The following is a 7,500-nucleotide window of genomic DNA, read 5'->3' on the forward strand; positions in this document are numbered from 1 at the left end:
AGAAACTCGACCCCGGGACTTATTCTTTTGTAAGCCCAGTACTTATTCTATCGGTCTCCTTTTTGCCGAACTGCTAAGTGACAGGGACATAAACACACCAGCATCGGTTGTCAAGCAATGCTAGCGGCGGGGGGGGGGGAGGGGACAAACACAGACGCACAAACATATACACACACACACACATATATATATATATATATATATACTCTTTACTCTTTTACTCTTTTATTTTTTCAGTCCTTTGAATGTGGCCATGCTGGTGCACCACCTTTAGCTGAGCAACTCGACCCCGGGACTTATCTTTTGTAAACCCAGTACTTATTCTATCGGTCTCTCTTTTGCCGAACCGCTAAGTGACAGGGACATAAACACACCAGCATCGGGAGACAAACACAGACACACATGCATACACGTACACATATATATGCATATATACGACGGGCTTCTTTCAGTTTCCGTCTACCAAATCCACTCACAAGGCTTTGGTCGGCCGAGGCTATAGTAGAAGACTCTTGCCCAAGGTGCCACACAGTGGGACTGAACCTGGAACCATGTGGTTGGTAAACAAGCTACTTACCACACAGCCACTCCTTTGAATAAATTATACCTTATTTTATAGCTTAGAAATTGCAATGATACGACTGCATAATTTTGGAATAACATTGTCGGTTAGGTGTCAGAGGTCAGATATGGCCAGTTTGAGCATAAAACAGGTAGAATATTTGGGCCGGATATGGCCAATTTAAATACTAAAGAGTAAAGTTACACCCCACCACCACCGCCACCATAAACATCATATAGGCACAGGAGTGGCTGTGTGGTAAGTAGCTTGCTAACCAACCACATGGTTCCGGGTTCAGTCCCACTGCGTGACATCTTGGGCAAGTGTCTTCTGCTATAGCCCCGGGCTGACCAATGCCTTGTGAGTGGATTTGGTAGACGGAAACTGAAAGAAGCCTGTTGTATATATGTATATATATATATATGTGTGTGTGTGTGTTTGTGTGTCTGTGTTTGTCCCCTCAAGCATTGCTTGACAACCGATGCTGGTGTGTTTACGTCCCCGTCACTTAGCGGTTCGGCAAAAGAGACCGATAGAATAAGTACTGGGCTTACAAAAGAATAAGTCCTGGGGTCGATTTGCTCAGCTAAAGGTGGTGCACCAGCATGGCCACATTCAAAGGACTGAAACAAATAAAAGAGTAAAAGAGTATATATATATATATATATGTGTGTGTATATGTTTGCTCGACTAAAAAGGCGGTGCTCCAGCATGGCCGCAGTCAAATGACTGAAACAAGTAAAAGAGTAAAGAGTATCAATACATCCATCATCGTCGTCATTGATTCAATGTGTACTTTTCCATATTTACATAAGACAAACAAAATTCAATGAGGCAGATTTTCTATTTGAATGTCTCTCTTATCCCCAGCCCTTGACCTGTTTTCATGTAAGATAATATTTCCACACGGCTGGACGTGACTTCATGAAAGACAAGAAACAAACAACGCTGCTTGTACGACAGTTACGCTTGTTTGCTAACATCACATAATGTGCAAACAAACACACACAATATTATTATCATTATCTTCCTGCTGTTGTTTGATATCCACTAGACCATGTTTGCATGGGTTGGATGAAAGTTGTTGTTGGGGTGGATGATTTTCTATAGCTTGATGACCACTCTGTCACTCAACCGCACCGGTTTCCAAACGTGAAAATATTCCTCATGACTGTAAATAAATGTCATCCTCATGCAATTGATGTCCTTCATTTCCAGTCATGTGCTCAATTATCACATGAAGTCAAGGCAAAAAGACTGTGACACACACACACACACACATAAATGTATACACACACACACACACACACATATATATATATATGTATATATATATATATAGAGAGAGAGAGAGAGCTATAGATAGATAAATATATATTTACACACACACACACACATGCATCATGTGTGTGTGTGTGATTGTTCTTGGTTGTGTGTGTTTCTGTTCTGATTTTATGTATTTACTAGCAAAACGCCCCCTCCCCCCGTCCAATGGACGGTGCTGAGTTGTCAAACATTTAAACCAAATTTTCTCAAAACAACTTGTCCGACCGTCCCATAGGCCTCCTCTTTGAGAAACACGGATTTAACCTAAATTTGAAACACCAGCAAAAGGAGAAATAAAGATAGACTTGCCCAAGGTGTTGCAGAGTGGGACTGAACCCCAAATTACGTGGTTGGGAAGCAAACTTCTTAAGCACACAGCCGTGCCAACAACTATGTCTTGGCCACACCATAATGCTCACACCAGTCCTTAATTAAATAGCCACGCCTACAGTTATGGCCTAATTGTGCAGGTAAACCTAATTACTCATGAAGTTTTTCACCTGTCAGGAAGAGGTGGGAGTGGAGTTTCCACTAATGACAGGGTGCTCATGTGTGTGTGTGTTCTTTGATGTTTATTTTCTGTATCTGAAAGGAAGAGAGTTTTGTAGCGGCAGTGGTAGTGGTGGTGGTGATGGTGGTAGTGGTTGTGGGTATGGTGGTAGTGGTAGTGGTGGTGATGGTGGTAGTGGTGGTGGTAATGGTGGTAGTGGTAGTGGTGGTGATATTAATGGTGGCTGCAGCGGTGGCGATGGCGGCAGTGGTGGTGATGGCAATGGTGGTGGCAGTAGCAGAGTTGGTGGTACTGGTAGCAAGGGGGGCAGCAGCAGTATGGTGGTGGTTGTGGTGGAAGTGCTGGTGGTACTGGTGGCAACGGGGGCAGCGGCAGTGGTGGTGGTGGTGGTAGTGGTGATGTTGGTAGTGGTGGTGGTGGTGCTGATGGCAACGGGGCAGCGGCAGTGGTGGTGGTGGTGGTAGTGGTGATGGTGGTAGTGGTGGTGGTGGTAGTGGTGATGGTGGTAGTGGTGGTGGTGATGGTGCTGGTGGCAACGGGGGGGCGTAGCGACAGCAGCAGTGGTGGTGTTGGTGGTGGTGATGGTGGTGGTGGTGGTGGTGGTGGTGGTGGCTGTGGCAGTGCTGGTGGTGCTGGCGGCAACGGAGGCAGCAGCAGTGGTGGTGATGGTAATGGTGGAAGTGGTGGCGGTGGCAATGCTGTTGGTGCTGGTGGCAACGGGTGGTGGTGGTGGGTAGTGGTTGTCATCATCAGTGTCGTAGTAGAGCACGTATGATCTAATGATGGTTGAGGCGGCGTCCCTCATGCGCTCAACCAGATGCCTCTATCAAACCATCCGTTCACATGAATCTTTAATGTAGCTATGTTAACCGTAGGGTTTGCATATGTACAAACATCCGGTTCGACCCGGCCATGCATGAACGCATGGAAGCCTGCGTCTGTTCGTCTATTAAACATGAGTGCGTCCTGGAGTGTGAGTGAGAATGTGAGAGAAAGAGACAAACAGACAGACACGAATATATTCATAAGGAAGAACACGAATATATTCATAAGGAAGAGAGAAATTAAGGGACGCTTCATAATTTCTTTTTCTTCCCACAGAGGCTATAGTAGAAGACACTTGCCCAAGGTGCCATGCAGTGGGACTGAACCCTCGAACCATGTGGTTGGTAAGCAAGCTACTTACCTATTTCTTTACTACCCACAAGGGGCTAAACACAGAGAGGACAAACAAGGACAGACAAACGGATTAAGTCGATTATATCGACCCCAGTGCATAACTGGTACTTAATTTATCGACCCCGAAAGGATGAAAGGTAAAGTCGACCTTGGCGGAATTGGAACTGAGAACGTAACGGCAGACGAGATACGGCCACACATTTCGCCCGGCGTGCTAACGTCTCTACCAGCTCGCCGCCTAAGCAAGCTACTTACCACACACCCACTCCTGCACCTATATATATATATATATATATACATATATATATATATATATAAATTTATTTCTCCTTTTAAGTTTTATCTTTTTTATAAATACAGTCATAGTGCCCCAGCATGGTCGCAGTGAAATGACTTATGTACTTTCTAAAATCTCCGACGAAGCCTAGAGAAACACCCAAGTACCTCAGTTTCATCTACTAATTACTGCAGTCCACTAGAGGAATAAAGGTAGAATGAGGTATTTTTACCTCTTGGCTGAAACAGCTGTAAGATATTTTCCCAATTTTTATTCCTGTATGTTATATATTTTATAATTACTGGTATCTTTATATATTAATATATTTTATATGTAAAGCATATGTTATACATGTATGTATATTGTTGTAATTGTCATTTTAGTAAATAAATAAATAAATTGACATAATATAATGTCTAAAAGTTGATGAATACCACCTATTAATCCCCTCCATTTTCTTATTGCTCTCTCTCTCTCTCTTTCTCTCTGTATATGTGTATATATATATATACATATATATATATATATGAATAAATGAAAAGAATGGAGTCGAACGAAGATTTTAACAAAATTCCTTTACTTTCGACATATGTTTCGAAGACTGCATACTCTTAATTCCGAAGGAATGAAGGTTGCATTATGCTGTCTTCCCATCTTTTCATTTATTCATATAAAAAAAACACACAAATTTCCACACACGAACACGGGGTTCTGCCCTTGGCTTGTAACTTCAACCGTGCTTTACTGACGTGAATTTGCTACCCAGGTATCGATTAAACGATTATCCATACTAGGGATCAATTCATATATCTATATATATATATATATATATATATATATAATATATATATATATATATATATATATGTGTATGTATATATTCATATATATATATATATATATATACATATGTATGTATGTATAGATATATATATATATATATATAATAAATATACATATGTATGTTATATATATTATATATATATATATATATATATATAATATATATATATATATATATATATATATTATATAGTATATATATATATGTAATCCTTCGACTATCATGGGTTTTACATTCCAAAAGCCCACCATAGAGGGGAAAATCCGCAAAGTAGAAACAGTACTTTTTTAATGGTGGTGGTGGTGGTAATGCTGGTGTTGCTAGTGGCAATGGGGTGGGGGGAACTAGCAGTGGTGATGATAGTGGTTGTGGTGGTGGTAGTGATGGCAGGGGGGGGTAGTGGCGTCATCATTGGTGTCGTAGTGGAATATTTGTATATACTTATTTTATTATAAATGCAAAACAACTACACAGAGGAACTGTACGGGACACTTGTATTTGCTGCAATATTTGCAGCTTTTAATAAAGCTGGTCTTCGTATGAAACAATTGTACTGAAAAACTAATTCATTCTTGTTGCTTTTTTCTTGTTTATAATCACCCCACATTATTTTATGGTTAATACCATATAGATTTCTGGTGCATCTAAGTTAAGTACTGCATTCAAGTGAATTCAATAGAACTCACTTGAATCTTAATTGCTTTTACTATATATATAAATAATATATATATATATATCATAGAAATATGTTACAAAAAGAAACGTGGTAATGTAAGGGGAAAGTAAGAAAAATAAACGAAAATGCACATTGGAAATCAAAAAAAGTAAACGCTTTTTTTGAAAAGTAACGAAAGATATATACAATTAGATGAACTGAGGTAGGAATAAAAGTAATAAAAGACATTATTTTGAAATTATTAAAGAGATTCAAGCATACCGGTTTCGTAATTTACTAATCATTGCTTTGAATACACACCAATTAATGAACGGTGTCAGGTCTATTAGTCCCTGAGAAAAAAGATTATGTGTAAGGGAGGTAAGTATATATATATATATATATATATATATACGACAGGCTTCTTTCAGTTTCTGTCTACCAAATCCACTCACAAGGCATTGGTCGGCCCGAGGCTATAGTGCCATGCAGTGGGACTGAACCCGGAACCATGTGGTTGGTAAGCAAGCTACTTACCACACACCCACTCCTGCGCCTATATATATATATCATCATCGTCATCATCATCATCATCGTTTAATGTCTGTTTTCCATGCTAGCACAGGTTGGACGGTTCGACCGGGGATCTGGGAAGCCAGGAGTCTGCACAAGGCTCCAGTCTGATCTGGCAGTGTTTCTACAGCTGGATGCCCTTCCTAACACCAACCACTCCGTGAGTGTAGTGGGTGCTTTTTATGTGCCACCGACACAGGTGCCAGGGGAGTCTGGCACAGAAGCCAGTCAAGGCGGCGCTGGCATCGGCCACGTTCGGATGGTGCTTTTTACATGCCACCGGCACAATCTATATATATATAAGTGCCGGTGGCACGTAAAATGCACCAATCCGACCGTGGCTGTTGCCAGCCTCACCTGTGCAGGTGGCACGTAAAGAGCACCCACTACACTCACGGAGTGGTTGGCGTTAGGAAGGGCATCCAGTCTGTAGAAACATTGCCAGATAAGACTGGAGCCTGGTGCAGCCTTCTGCTTCCCAGATCCCCGGTCGAACCGTCCAACCATGATAGCATGGAGAACGGACGTTAAACGATGATAGATGATATATATATATATATATATATGTATATGTCCACTCACACACACACACTAACAGCAACAAGAACAACAGAGACAGTGAATGTAAAATATATGAAATATTTTATTGTTCTGTAAATTATAAGAGAGGATTGTGGCATAAAGTAGACACCTTTTTTTTTTGTGAACGAGGAGACCGGAATTGGGAGACGATGCTGGGAGACACCCGAGCGTAGACAGTTTTGGTGGCTGTTTGATGACACCGGGGACAGAATATCAAAGAGGGTACACGAATGGGACAGTGGTGGGAATGCTTGAAGAGGACAGAATTTGTGGGACACTGAAGGAGTAAGGGACACTAGAGGGGAACAGATTTGGAGAGATACCAGATGTGTACACTAGACGGGGCTGCTAAAAAGAGGCCAGTGTTGAGAGATATAAGGAGATGAGGGAGCGAAATTTTGGGGGCCATGATATTGGAGGGAGTACACTGAAAGGGACCATGTTAGGGATTGGGAGGGTACAGTAGAGTGACAGTGTAGAGAGACAGTAGAAGGAGAAAGAATAGGAGACATTAGTGGGTACACTTGAAGGGGACATTAGAGGGAAACAGAGTTAGGTGGACGCTGGTGGGGAACACTGAAAGAAGACACTAAAGGGACAGTGTTGTGAAAAACTGATGTGAGACAGCATTAGGGGACACTGAAGGTGTACAGCTCTGGGGGACACTAGAAATATGACATTGATGTGCCACAGTATCGAGAATGCTTGAGGGACAGTATTGGGGGAGAATAAAGGGAAATATTTATTGTACTAGGGACTTCTAAAGGGACAGTATCCAGTGACACTAAAGAATCAATATTGGGAGACATGGGAAAAGGACAGTAGAGGAGGAGAACTGTAGGACAATTTTGGGGACACTAAAGGGATAGAGAAGGCTGCGTGGGATCAGTATATGGAGACATTAGAGGAAAAGTTTAAGGGGACATAAAAATGGGACAGTGTTGGAGACACTGATGTATGACAATATGAAGGGATACAAGAGTAGGACAAA

At 41.5% G+C, this 7,500-nt stretch overlaps 1 protein-coding gene across 1 annotated transcript in view; it reads right to left on the reverse strand.

Annotated features, from left to right (window-relative positions):
• Window positions 1-6,550: 6,550 nt before the first annotated feature.
• Window positions 6,551-7,500, reverse strand: part of LOC115231306 (fibrous sheath CABYR-binding protein) — a gene marked incomplete at its 5' end in the record, with an annotated part of 5,223 nt that continues 4,273 nt past the window's right edge. Inside the window, one exon of the mRNA XM_029801362.2 lies at window positions 6,551-7,500. This exon is cut by the window's right edge and continues 297 nt beyond it.

Source organism: Octopus sinensis, unplaced genomic scaffold (genome assembly GCF_006345805.1).
Source record: "Octopus sinensis unplaced genomic scaffold, ASM634580v1 Contig18131, whole genome shotgun sequence".
Taxonomy (NCBI): domain Eukaryota; kingdom Metazoa; phylum Mollusca; class Cephalopoda; order Octopoda; family Octopodidae; genus Octopus; species Octopus sinensis.